Below are 15191 nucleotides of genomic sequence, written 5' to 3' on the forward strand. Positions count from 1 at the left end.
GGTGCGCTGGAGGCAGGGCTGGGCGCTTTATGGTCCGGCCGGCCGGGGCGGGGAAGGGCCGAGGCCGGGGCGGCCCCCTTGGCCAGGATCCCCTTTGGCCGGGAAGTGTGGGGGTGGCCAGAGCGGCGGAGAGAAAGGGGTGAGCGTGGGCACTGGGGACGAGAAGGGACCCCCCCTACCTCCGCCCGACTGGGTTCTGGGGAGGTGGGCGTGGTCGCCGACCCCGGACGGACGAGGAAGTTAGGAGAATGGGAAGAGCGAGGAGGGGGCTGGTAAGAAAGTGAGGACGTGCAGGACAGCGAAGAAGGAGAAGAGAGGGGCAAAAGAAGCAGAAAATGACACTGACCCGCTAGCTTTGGGCACCGTCCGTCCCCCACCTCTTCTTTTCTGAACAGAACATTGTTTGAACAAACTTTTAACACCCGTCTTGGGCTCTGCGGGAACTTCTGCCTCCCAAGGTGGTCCGGTGAACAATTCGTTTCTTTTATTTCTTCAAGCTTGTCTTGAATACTTCAGATGATGAATATTTTCCCCATCAGGCTTAGGGATGTGAACAGTGAATGTTTCAAAATTTTTGAGTTTTTAATGGAAATAAAACACATCTCAAGGAATCCATCCAGACAGAACCATTTATAGGATGGTAGAGTTTTATGGAGAATTTATTTTCCAAACACTTGTCTGCCCACTTCTGTTTCACCCTCCCAAAAGATTCCAAGTGACAGTTTCAAACTATGGGAACAGGACCTAAAAGAGAGGAAAGGAACATAAGGAATTAGCCTTCCTTCTGGGCAAAGCCCCCTAAAAATAATGTGGATTAACTAGAGGAAAAAATACTTCAGAACAATGGTAAACCTTTCCCTCATAAACAATCTTGACTAATGGAGAAAATCCAGCAATGTATTTATATCCCTTTCTTTAAGTCTCAAAGAATTCCATTTCAGAGTTTAAGAATAAGCCACAAACTGCCACAAGCTGGAAGATTAACTCATCATCTTATTCCCAAACTGTGCTAGAATAACCCGTTATGATTTCATTTACAGCTAATGACCTGGAAATTTGTGAGCTATATTCAGAGTTCCTTTCTATTGTATATATTCAAGGTCTACCATATTCTAGTTGGGGCTTCATTTAATGCCATGTTACACCAAAGTTTCTGTATGGAGTGGGTCACCATATGTGTACATATGAGAGAGCACTGAAGAGACAAAGGCACGTGTTTTCAGCAGTGTGACTATACACTGTTACTGTTAAGTCGCTTCAGTCGTGTCCAACTCTGTGCGACCCCAGAGACGGCAGCCCACCAGGCTCCCCCTTCCCTGGGATTCTCCAGGCAAGAACACTGGAGTGGGTTGCCATTTCCTTCTCCAATGCATGAAAGTGAAAAGTGAAAGTGAAGTCGCTCAGTCGTGTCCGACTCTTAGTCATCCCATGGACTGCAGCCCACCAGGCTCCTCCGTCCATGGGATTTGCCAGGCAAGAGCACTGGCGTTGGTGCCATCGCCTTCTCACTATACACCAGTGAGATGGATTAGACTCGGGCTTCCCAGGTGGCCCTAGTGGTGAAGAATCCATCTGCCAACGCAGGGGATGCAAGTTCGATCCCTGGGTCAGGAAGATCCCCTGGAGAAGGAAATGGCAACCCACTCCAGGATTCTTGCCTGGGAAATCTCATGGACAGTCCATGGGGTCACAAAGAATCAGACACGACTGAGCACGCGTGCAGAGTCTTCAAGTCTCCAGACAGTGTCCTCAGCAGTGGCCTGGGACAGAGGGGGCTCCAGACGCTCAACATTTACTTTAAGCCCAGCAGCTTTGCTTGTATATGTTTTATACAATGGACTTCAGAGTAAGTAGGTCTAAGCTGGAAGTTATTTGAAGGCAGATACCATATTTTTAAATCATCTTTGTTTAGTCCTCTTTCCCAAGCCTCCCCAAATCCCAGCAGATTCCCAGAAAAAACAGCTTGCACAGGTAGGCACACAATAAATTTGGGTTGAAACTGGATGACTACTAAGTGTAATTGAGCAACAAAAGAGTCAAATGATTTTCTGCTAGCCTGATAGAACTTACAATTTAGTTTTGTTTTTAAAGATACTGCAATTTTATGAGGCTATTCTTTGGGGAATCACAGTCAGTGTTTTCTTTATGTCGCCAAAATCAGGAGGAAATTTAATTTCCATAAAAATCTATTAAATTGGCTGTGAAATATATGGTAAAGGAGGCAAGAGAGTTGATCGGTGTCTTTTCTGTGCCACTTCATTAAACTATCTGTCGTTATTCTTACCATTCTGATTTTTAATATATCTTAATAATGTGCTAATTTATTTAATTTCCTCCAAGTAACAAACTGTAAACTCTTAAGTAGTATCTCATTTTTTTTTAATAGTCCCAATTTCAAGGACAGTTCTGGCACTTGATAGTGAGTAGCTCATTGAACTGACTTTCTTTCTCTTAGTACTGTAAAGTAGGGTAAGAGGTTATGATATGTGAGTAATCTATTTGTACTGTAGATTGCAAAAATGGCCCCAATGCTTCACTCTTTTTCTCCACACAGCTTTTGTTTTCCTGCTGTAGCTCTCGGCTTAGATATGTCGCTTTTTTGGCCAATAAATATGTAGCAAAACTCCTACAAACAGAAGTTTAAAACATACTTGTAACTGGACTGACTTACTATTCTACTTCTGCCTTTGCCTTGAGAGTGTGGCCGCACTAGATTGTTGGAGGTTGACACATGGAGCAGAGCTGAGTTACAAGTCATCCTAGGCAAAGCCAGCTGAGCTCCACTTACAGCTGACTTACCCAGATTAGTCCGTTCTGGCAAGATCAGCAGAGCTGTCTTGTTGATTCCAGCCATGAGAACAACAACTTTTTTTTTTTTTTTTGGCATGCCATTAAAATTTTGTTGTTGTTCAGTTGCTAAGTTGTGTCTGACTCTCTGCAACCCCTTGGACTGTTGCTAGGCTTCCCTATCCTTCAGTATCTCCTGGAGTTTGCTCAAACTCATGTTCATTGAGTTGGTAATGCTATCCAACCATCTCATCCTCTATCGACCCCTTCTCCTTTTGCCTTCAATCTTTCCCAGAATTAGGGTCTTTTGCAATGAGTTAGCTCTTCAAATCAGGTGGCCAAAGTATTGGAGCTTCAGCATTAGTCCTTCTAATGAATATTCATAGTAGGACTGACTGGTTTGATCTCCTTGCTGTCCAAGGGACTCTGAAGAGTCTTCTCCAACACCACAGTTCAAAAGCATCAATTCTTCAGTGCTCAGTTTTCTTTATAGTCCAACTCTCACATCTATACATGACTACTGGAAAAACCATAGCTTTGACTATAAAGACTTTTGTCGGCAGAGAGATATCTCTGCTTCTTAATACGCCACCTAGGTTTGTCATAGCTTTCCTTCCAAGGAGCAAATGTCTTTAATTTCATGACCACAGTCATCGTCTGCAATGATTTTGGAGCCCAAGAAAATAAAATCTGTCACTGTTTTTTTTTTTTCCCCTTCTATTGCCATTAAGTGATGGGACAGGATGCCATGATCTTACTTTTTTGAATGTTGAGTTTTAAGCCAGCTTTTTCACTCTTGTTAACCCTTATCAAGACGCTCTTTAGTTCCTCTTCACTTTCTGCCATAAGGGTGGTGTCATCTGTATATCTGAGATTGTTGATATTTCTCCAGGCAATCTTGATTCCAGCTTGTGATTCATCCAGCCTGGCATTTCACATGATGTACTCTCAGTTTAGTTCAGTTCAATTGCTCAGTTGTGTCCGACTCTTTGCAACCCCATGAATTGCAGCACGCCAGGCCTCCCTGTCCATCACCATCTCCCGGAGTTCACTCAAACTCACGTCCATCGAGTCGGTGATGCCATCCAGCCATCTCATCCTCTGTCATCCCCTTCTCCTCCTGCCCCCAATCCCTCCCAGCATCAGAGTCTTTTCCAACGAGTCAACTCTTCACATGAGGTGGCCAAAGTACTGGAGTTTCAGCTTCAGCATCATTCCTTCCAAAGAACACCCAGGGCTGATCTCCTTCAGAATGGACTGGTTGGATCTCCTTGCAGTCCAAGGGACTCTCAAGAGTCTTCTCCAACACCACAGTTCAAAAGCATCAATTCTTCGGCGCTCAGCCTTCTTCACAGTCCAACTCTCACATCCATACATGACCACTGGAAAAACCATAGCCTTGACTAGATGGACCTTTGCTGGCAAAGTAATGTCTCTGCTTTTCAATATGCTATCTAGGTTGGTCATAACTTTTCTTCCAAGAAGTAAGCGTCTTTTAATTTCATGGCTGCAGTCACCATCTGCAGTGATTTTGGAGCCCCAAAAAATAGTCTGACACTGTTTCCACTGTTTCCCCATCTATTTCCCATGAAGTGATGGGACCAGATGCCATGATCTTTGTTTTCTGAATGTTGAGCTTTAAGCCAACTTTTCACTCTCCTCTTTCACTTTATACGTAAAATAAACAGAGTGACAATTTACAGCCTTGTCTTACTCCTTTCCCAGTTTTGAACCAGTCTGTTGTTCCATGTCCAATTCTAACTGTTGCTTCTTGACCTGCATGCAGGTTTCTCATGAGACAGGTAAGAAGTTCTGATATTCTCATCTCTTTCAGAATTTTCCACAGTTTGCTGTGATCCACACAGTCAAGGCTTGAGAATAGTCAATGAATTAGAAGTAATGTTTTTCTGGAATTTCCTTGCTTTCTCTATGACCCAACAAATGTTGGCAATATGATCGTTGGTTCCTCTGCCTTTTCTAAACCTAGCTTGTACATCTGGAAGTGCTCAGTTCACATACTGCTGAAGCCTAGTCTGAAGGATTTTGAGTATAACCTTGCTAGCATGTGAAATGAGCACAATTATACAGTAGTTTGGACATTCTTTGGCATTGCCCTTCCTTGGGATTAGAATAAAAACGGACATTTTCCAGTCCTGTGGCCACTCCTGAGTTTTTCAAATTTGCTGACATACCAAGTGCAGCACTTTAACAGCCTCATCTTTTAGGATTTCAAACAGAATAGCTAATAAGATTTGGGGGTTGTTTATTATGTAACATTATTATAACATTACAATCTTATTGTAGCAACTGATATACTAGGCTTCCTTCCATTTCCAACTATTGTATCATAGACTTAGACATAACTCTATGACATATTATGACTCTAATACATAGAGCTATTTCTCCATTTTTGCTGTTTGCTGACAGATATCAAACTTCAGCATTCTCCTTCCTTTTGGTTCCATCTCTGAGCAAATTGAAGAGAAAGCCTGGGTGCTCCTTTCTTGGGTGCTGTGCAAGCCCTAGATCATGCATGGGAACCCCGTCCTGGCCCACCCCTTAACCATAATGCAATCCCAGAGCCAGCCTCCTTTCCCTGCTCTCACAAGCCATCTGCAGACAGCTTGGGGGGCCACCCTGCTCTCCCCAGAAAGCATCCATGCATGAGTCATGAAGCTTTTCAAAGCTTCTCACAGCTGGGCATGGGCATACTCATCTTGCTTCTGCTCCTGTTCTTCAGAAGGGGGAGAAGTTACTCATATTACACATTGTTATTTGACACGGCTAAATGGAAGCTTTATAACATATTTGTTCACTGACATTTGAATAAAGTTATGACTAATAATGTCAAGTTTACCACTTGAATTCTTGAAGGGAATAGAAATGGAAGATAATTGTTAACCTCTAAAGATGGTTTGAGGGTCTTCACTGGTGGTCCAGTGGTTAGGAATCTGCCTGCTGATGCAGAGGATAGGAGTTCAATCCCTGGTCCAGGAAGATTCAACATGTCGCAGAGCAGCCAAACCCTTGTGCCACGACTAATTAGCCAGTGCCCTAGAGCCCAGGCTCCACAAGAGAAGCCACCACAGTGAGAAGCCTGCACACAGCATCGAACACCCAACACAGCCAAAAATAGATAAATCTGAAAAAAAAGATGGTCTGAAGGGAGTATGGTTTATACTCTAACGTGTGATGACATTTATGCTGCAGTTCTGGGAAATGTAGACTTTGGGCTCTTGTTTAGTTTAATATTGATAACGAAGGAAGGTTCTTGAAAATAGCTTCTCTAGAAACTAGTTAACATGAATAAGGGCCCAGTAAATGAAGCAAGGGGCTTTTGACTGGTGTACAATTTGAAGTAAAAAACTTTGTAGAACTCAAAAAAGATATGTTATATCTTTTTGTTATATGATATGTTATATGTTACCCTTAGCAGTTAGGGTCTAAAGATTAGTGAAGCAAGAAAACAGTTTATTTTCAATCTCTATAAAGGTCTAAGTAGACTATTAAAATCATTACTAAGCTTCTTTAATATCCTGTACTAAATACTTTGGACATTTTCTTTAGAAAAATAGCCAGAAATGCAACTCTGAGGACATTTATTATTAATAACTATGTTTGCTGCTGCTGCTGCTAAGTCACTTCAGTTCAGTTCAGTTCAGTCACTCAGTTATGTCTGACTCTTTGCGACCCCATGAATTGCAGCACGCCAGGCCTCCCTGTCCATCACCAACTCCCGGAGTTCACTCAGACTCACATCCATTGAGTCAGTGATGCCATCCAGCCATCTCATCCTCTGTCGTCCCCTTCTCCTCCTGCCCCCAGTCCCTCCCAGCATCAGTCTTTTCCAATGTCCAACTCTGTGTGACCCCACAGACGGCAGCCCACCAGGTTCCCCTGTCCCTGGGATTCTCCAGGCAAGAACACTGGAGTGGGTTGCCATTTCCTTCTCCAATGCATGAAAGTGAAAAGTGAAAGTGAAGTCGCTCAGTCATGTCCGACTCTTAGCGACCCCACGGACTGCACCCTACCAGGCTCCTGCGTCCATGGGATTCTCCAGGCAAGAGTACTGGAGGGGGGTGCCATTGTGAGTCCAACTTGAAGTCCAGAGTTTTGACAATTAGCATTTGTTAAAGTAACTGCTCTGCTTCATTAAACAGTACATTAATCCGTCAAAATGGTGGTTCCTGCCAAATCTAGTGATAGAAATGATTATTGTGCCAGGGAAGTCCCAGCTTATGCCGGAAGTCTAAATGTATTTGCTGAGAAAATAAGACATGAAATGCGATGAAACAATAGAACGTAAAGCAACCTCACAAAATATGCTAGAATTCTGTCCATTTAAATGTGTTTGGAATTAGGGAGGATTTGATTTGGATTGAAATTCATCAATGTGGGCAAAAAGGTTTGTAAGCAAGTGAACAGTATTCCTTGAATTCCTGGGGGCGTGTTTAACCTTACTAAAGGAACTAACATTTTAGTGATAAACTGTCAACAGGAGGATTGGCACTGCTAGTTACAAATGCACCCTAGCAGGTTCATAAAGGAGCTGGACCATATGTATACATATATATTTTTTCCAACTCTAAATTCTAAAATTATGTGGGTGTTGGTATCCAATCATTGACAAGCATTGAGTTAGAAAGAATATTTGCCTACCAATCATGAAATCTTAGAGTTTTTTCTAAGTTACCCAAGAAATAATGATACGTATTCATTATTTCACTCAACAACTATTTCTTGATAGTTTTCTTGAATGTGCCCAACACTGTGTTAGACAACGGCCATACAAACATAAATGAAATACAGTTTTTGTTCTCCAGCTCATAGTCTGCCCAGATGTACAGATGATATAAATAATATAATGAAGGCTATAACAGACATGTAACCTAAGAAATAAGGAAAGGCTGAGCATAAAGCAACTTACAGTTAGAACTAGAAAAGATTTCTAGGGGCTGACTTTTCATTGGGGTTTTGAAGGATGAAGAGGCATTCCCATGTCATAAAATAAGGGAAGAATGTTGCAAGCAGAGGGGATCCATGTTATAAGCAAGACCACGGAGAGAGATGTCAAAGTGATGTCTGAGGCTCTGACCTGGACCACTTGGCAGACTGTAGTGCCATTTGCTGAGGCAGGAGGCGTAGATGATGGTTTGGCTTGGTTATGTTGAGGTTAAGGCACCTTTAAGACATTCAGTCGGAGAAGGCAATGGCAACCCACTCCAGTATTCTTGCCTGGAGAATCCCAGGGACAGAGGACTTGGTTGGGCTGCCGTCTATGGGGTCACACAGAGTCGGACACGACTGACGCGACTTAGCAGCAGCAGCAGCAGTAAGACATTCAGTATCCATCAGACAGTTTCATGGGTTTGTAACTTAGGGGAATGGTTGACAGGTATGGGCATCAATTTTTAGGCAGCAATTAAAGCTGTAGATGATTGCCTAAGATGAAGAAGCATGTGTAAGATGAGGAAAGAACACTGAGGAACAATGTTCGGAACCAGTAGAGAAGGAGAAGGCGGTGACAAAGACAGGAAGATGTAGAAGGAAATTGGGGAAATGTGGTGCAGGGAGGCATGGTGAAGAGTATAAATACCTTGGAGAGGTCAAGCAAGATAAGAACTGAAAACTGTGCTTGGGTTTATCAACATGGAAGTCATTGACAACTCTTGTTGAAAGCATTTGATGGAATAGTGTGGGTGAAGGAAAAACAGTGTTCTGCCATTTGAGGAGTGAGGATGACTGAAAAGGAAGTAGAGAATAAGGGTAATGATAAAAGTAAGATAACTTCCAAGAAGCCTGCCTGTGACACGGAAGGTGGAGATAGAGCAGTCATTATTAGGAGAAATAGGAACACGTTTTGACGTAAATGGGACAGAGCTGCCAGGGAGGGGCTTGTTCTGTGGTTGTTCTTAATCGGGAGACATTAAGAGTATAACTAGTATCATGTGGTGGCCTGTTAAATTTGGCATTTCCTGTTTTCTTATAACAGTTTTTCATTTTCTGTGTCACAACAGAAGCTTCACAAGAATGAAGGCTGTCTGTGTTAACACAGGGGTTCATAACCTCCTATGAACCATGAAGTCCAGAGGCGGGGAACTGTACGGGTGGTTCCGAGGATTAACACTGTTATGCCTCTGCATCAGCTCTTGAACTTCCCTACTGGTTACTGCAGCTCCAAATGTCATGTCTTCACGTGGCATCATCCAAAAGCAGGAAGCAAGGGGAGAGTGAGTCTTCTGTTCTTGTCTCTCTCTCAATCTCCACCCTTGCTCTTTCCAGTGAGGAATGCCCTTCCCCGAAGCACCCACACAGGCCTCTTTCCCCTCAAGCCTTATTATTCAGGAGTGGGCCACAGACATACCTGTGTCTTATCTGCCAGGAAGGATAGGAAAGGGGCAACTGGTATTTTCAGCCTCCACTGTGGGAATGGGCTTGACCAGGAAGGAAGAACGAGGGATGGTAGGTTACTGATCAGGCCAATGTGGTCACCACAGGCTCTGTGTCTCCCCCTCTATTAGTGCCCCCTGCGAGGCTGGGTACACCTGCAAGTGGCAAATGATCCTTATTCTCTTTTGAGGGTCATAGTTCACATCGGTGAAGCTGGAAGAGAAATGATAAACTGGTAAATCAGAATAGGAGGGAGGGGGTGGGGAAAATAATGAGCTTAGGGGAAAGAGGATGGGCAAAAAGAGACAAAGGACTTCAGTCTCAATGGGTTTACTGTGAAGTATACTCAATATATAAAGAGTTCTAGATCAGGGATTGGCGAACTGTGGCCCACAGGCTAGATCTGGCTTACCACCTGTTTCTGTAGGGTTGACAAGCTAAGGGGAGTTTTGACATTTTCTAAGGGACTTGGTCACTGACTTAAAAATCTAAAGAAAATCTCCTTCCTTTTATGGATCCAGGGAAGTCTGCACTGCAAACACATTTTATTATGCCACTTGAGCATTAAATTTCATTGGTAGATAGTATGTATTTCATCACACATGTCAGTTAAACATGAGATTCTGACTTGCATAATCCTCAGAAAGAGATCGCTTTCTGGAGTTCTGGCAAGTCCCTTCACAAAAGTAATCTTGAGTATGGATGTAATTGCTACTGATGTTGATGATTTTGGCTGCTGTGTTTAAAAACCAACCAGTGGGGAAGGAAAGTAGACATGATAAATCCAATAAAGGACAAGCTTCAGCAGAAAAACCAGAAGTGAGCAAAAGTAGCAGAGGACTCGGGGGAAGAAGGAGAGTGAAGAGGGCAGGAAAGGTGAGGGGGCAGCCTGAGGTCTCTCAGGAACAAGCTCTTGTGTCTAGAGGTGTTGAGTGCTGGTTCCTTTTAAAGGATCTGTCAAAGAGCTTCATGCTCCATTTGATATCTTCATTTTTCTTATTATACACCCCCCCGCCCAACACACACACTCTCTTTCTCCTGAGAATGTAAGAGCTCCTTTTCCGGTGCCCTCTGGGTGGAACTCGCTGTTACAGTGCAGCTCCCTGAAGTCACCTATGGGAGCAAGGACCTTGGTGTTAGTCCTTTGAGGACTACTGTCCCTCTTATCTTGGTCACAGCAGCAATCTTTCAACACTATCTGCAGATTTGATAGGGGCTTCCCTGGTAGCTCAGTGGTAAAGAATATGCCTGCCAATGTAGGAGACATAGGTTCAGTTCCTGGGCGGGGAAGGGCCCCTGAAGGAGGAAATGGCAACCCACTCCAGTATTCTTGCCTGGAAAATCCCATGGACAGAGGAGCCTGGCAGGCTACAGTCCATGGGGTCGCAAAGAGTCAGACATTGAGCGATGGAGCACAGCACAGCACAAGCAACTAAAATCAAGGCCTGCAGGCTTTCCCCAGCACACTTGAACAGGGTTTTTTCTGTGACATTACGACTAATTTTTTCATCTTCATTTGCACAACACAACTTACTTGTACATATGTACTTATATGCATATTCATGCATGCATATATATTCTTATATAAGTACACACACACATCTTTTTCTCTTTTCTGTAGAAGAGTCTTACTAATTCACATAATAATAATAGTAATCAACTTGATCTCATTTGGATACAGAGCTCTGTCATATTTGATCTCATTTAATTTTCACAACTGGTGGCTCAGACGGGAAAGAATCTGCCTTCAAGACAGGAGACCCAGGTTTGATCCCTAGGATGGGAAGCTTCCCTAGAGAAGGGAAGGGCCACCCACTCTAGTATTCTTGCCTGGGAAATCCTATGGAAAGAGAAGCCTGGCAGGTTACAGTCTGTGGGCCTGCAAAGAGTCAGACGCAGCTGAGCGACTTTCAGTCTTCATGAGACTGAAGTGAAATAAATAAGATGGTTATAATTCCCACTATATAGACTAGACCTAAGGTCAGGGAGGTTGAACAACCTACCCAAGGGAATGACGGGGCTAGAACTCAAACTCAGGTCTATGACTCGGGCCCAGCACCCTTCTGCTTTGCCACCCTTCCTCAGAGAATCTGTGCAGAAACCCCTGCTTCCTGGATAGGCTAATGAATTTCTTCTTGTTAATTTATTTCCTTCTAATATACTATGTAAAACCCAAACCTCAGTTTCCCAGTATTTGCTTTTTCTTTCTCTACCGTTTAAGACCGTACTGGCTGTGAAGGATAGCCATGTTTGATCCAGAGCCGTGGCACGTGGAGCCATGCCTGAGTTTGAAATCCCACTCATCACTTCCTAGGTGTGGCCTTGGGGAAGTTCCTTAAGCTTTTGCTGTGGGTGAGGGTAGGGTCTCTGTTTCCTTGCTGGGAAGTGGGCATGACACCTACCTTGTGAGTTGTATGAGAACCAGCTCCAGGAAGGTGTATTCCTTGGTTTATTCCAAGGTTGAGGCTCTAACTTCAGGGATCTGAAGCTGACTCCGAGGATGTGTGAATTGGAAACGTTTCTGAGAAGGGCTGGTGAAAATTAGCAGGGGATAGTGTCCTGGTTGGGAATGTACCATCTCCGTGGCCATATTGGCTTTGATCCTGACTCCATACTGCATGCCCTCAGAAAGGCATCTAATGGCCCTGTTCCTTAGACGGAAGTGTCATTCGTAAGATGGAGGTGTTAATGGCACCCGTGGTACCGTGAGCGTAGATGCCAACAGCACTTTTAGGTGAGAGGATAAATCAACACATGTAACCTAGTGCCTGGCACAAAGTTGTTTCATTATTACTTTCATTTTTGCGGGGATGAGGTTCAGGTATTTCCATTTTGAATTGAGTTTGTTAATCTATTATTAACAAGAGCCTAAATGGGAGGAAAGGGGAAGGCAGCAGGTTGCCTTGACAATCTTTAAACAAGTGGAGCATATTCTCTTAGAGACAGTACCCAACCCTCTTGTAAAAAGAAGGGAAGGATGGCAGGACTTACAGGAAATTTTATTATAATTACTCTGACTTCAAATAAAAGTAATGCTTTTGCTGCCTTTCTTACCTTGGGCAAAAACTGAAATCAAAATGAAGGGGAGAGGCTGTGCTATTGTTATATATGAAACACTGTAATCTAACTTCTGTTTGTTTCCTGGGTAACTCTGTGTGTGTGCAGGTATAGCTAGATATGTTGGCCAACATAGAGATCAGAAAATCAGAGGGTTTGGGGGTTGTAAAGTCTAAGGAAAGCCCTGGATAAAAATATCCTCCATCAACACTAGTAATTGACTCTTGGGAATTATTTTTCAGTCTTAATCAGGGACTGTGGGACATTGTGGAATGTTCGGATTCTGAGATTTGCTCATTGCCGAGTAGATGTTTACTTTTCCTTTATGTCTTTATTTTTCTTTAATAAGTATTCCATTCAGTTGAGGCTGGTGTTCATCTAACTGAGGAACTTGATGCTAACCTACTCAGCTATCTAGGGTAAAGGTTTGCTCTGTTCTTAAATGGAGCCTTGTGTTGAGAGAAGCATGACATCTTTATAGAGTGGCTTGGTCCAGAGCAGCCCAAGTCCACTATAGTAAAAAAGAAAATGGGAGAGAGGTGGGCTTTGTAGTCTGATCCTACAGGCAAATAAATGAAGCATGAAAAAAGGGATGGATCACACGCGTCAACAGGGCTATTTCCACTGTGGTTATGAAAGGAATTTATGACACTGAGAAGGTGTTCTTTCATGACCTAGCCTCTCTTTATGTCTATATATTTTTAAAAGTCTTTGTTGAATTTATTACAGTATTGCTTCTATATTATGTTTTTGTTTTTTGGCCACGAGGCATGTGGCATCTTACTTAACTCCCCAACCAGGGATCACACCCACACCCCCTGCAGTGGTGAAGTCTTAACCACTGGACCGCCAGCGAAGTCCCTGTGTACATTTATGGTACATAAGGTTGATTATGACTTAACAATGACTTGAGTAAATGACCTTCATAAATCAGGAGAAAAGACTGGCTCGATAGGGTACTTTCTGAGACAACTATATTTTCACCTGGGTAGCTGAAAGGTAAATATACTGGATTTATGTATTAAGGCCAAGGGCTTTTTAATAATGATATGATATGAAATATTTTTTGAAACTTGCTTGTGGTTATAACTGCTATTTAAATCGCTATAAGAATTGGAAGAAATATAGCTGTGATTGAACTTTTGTTTAAAAAGTTGTTGTCCTGCACACTGCAGCTGTTGACCCCATGTGTCAACTAGAGGAGAGCCACACACCACAACAAAAAGACCTCATGCGCCACGACTAAGATTCGATGCACCCAAAAAAAAAAGAAATGTTGTCACCAGAAGACTTCCGTTTCTGGTAGTCTAATAGAAGAAGATGCCCAGAATAACCTCCCTGTATCAATAAACACATTAACATTTCAGGTTAGAAAATATTTTTTTAAATTAGATAAACTACTGCACTGTAATAAAGTAATTCCTAGAGGCCAAATATAAACTGAGAGCCAGAATCCTGAAAGGTCGATGAGCACTGGAGTCAGCTTTTACACTGAGAACAGCTGATAAACTTTGGGATATTAAACTTCTGTTTTATCAGCTTCACAGGTTGAAGGGATTAAAAAAAAAAAAAGCCCAAGGCCCTCCTAGGGTGAAGAGACTACTAGGAAGACACCCTCCCCATATAAAGCGGAGACCAGAAGGAGTCACACCCTCAGCATTAGAAATAAAACCTCTGTTCAGAAGGGGAGAACAGGAATCTGGCCTGTCTTGATCTTAGCGCTTGTGTTGGGGAGGAAATATCTCCCCTGAGAATTTTTACCCACAGCTATCCTGCATGTGTTTTTTTTAGTTTGCTTTTGCTTTTTCCCATGACATTTTAAAAAATTAATGTTTTAAAACCTACAGAGAAGTCAAGGGAAAAATACAATGAACAGTTCTAGAGTCACTAATTTCTCTATACTTATGCTAATACCTATACCTACACATATACTTTGTGTGTATGCATATGTGGGGCTTTCCTGGTGGCTCAGGGGTAAAGAATCCACCTGCCAAGCAGGAGACATGGATTCAATCCCTGGGTCAGGAAGATCCCCTGGAGAAGGAAATGGTAATCCACTCTAGTCTTCTTGCCTGGGAAACCCCATGGACAGAGGAGCCTGCAGGCTCCAATCCACGGGGTGGCAAAGAGTCAGACATGAGCGACTCATCCACCACCACTATCCTGTAGATGTTTTAATTCTTCCTTCCTGTTTTGATTACCTAACATTTATTTTTGTTTTTTCTGATCCTGGTTTTCATCTTGTGTTCTTGTCTTAAATTCTCTGGATAAATCAGGGTAGGGATGAATAAATATATAATTGAATAGGTCAATAAGTAAAAATAAAATTGGAACAAACAAAAAATTGAAATCTAGAAAGGGTAACTACTGGGTTGACCAGAAAGTTCACTTGGGTGTTTCCATAAAACCCAAATGAAATTTTTTGGCCAACCCAATGTTTTAATTGCTCTTTAGTCTTCTTCATTAGTGGCAGCACAAAAGAGTGGTATGAATTAATCTAGCTCTGTCTGAATCAATTCATCCAGTGTTGGAATTCCAAGCAGTTTGTCTATGCTTGGGGTTTTAATAGCTGCTACTGGTGCAAACCACTAACAAGACAAGCAAAATCTATTATGAGAAACAGAAAAGAGAACTTAGTGCTGAGCAACTTTTAGAGCTGGTAGTATTTTAAATATGAAAATATACATATATATGTTCCATCATTTATGAACACACTTTTTGTCTCTAAAGAAGAAATCATAATGGAGGAAGAAGTTGCCCTCCTTTGATATAATGAAGCTGATTATGGCTGTTGAATTTGTTATAAGAGTTCATCTCATTTGATTCATTTTATGCTAAAAATAACCTTCTTTCTCAGAGCAATCCCACTCAAAAAAATCCGTGGAGACATTCAAAAGAACACAGAAAATAAAAATGAAATAAAACAAAACGACATTTTAAGACTACAGTGTGGGTGT

Source organism: Bison bison, unplaced genomic scaffold (assembly GCF_000754665.1).
Source record: "Bison bison bison isolate TAMUID 2011002044 unplaced genomic scaffold, Bison_UMD1.0 scf7180017864034, whole genome shotgun sequence".
Classification (NCBI taxonomy): domain Eukaryota; kingdom Metazoa; phylum Chordata; class Mammalia; order Artiodactyla; family Bovidae; genus Bison; species Bison bison.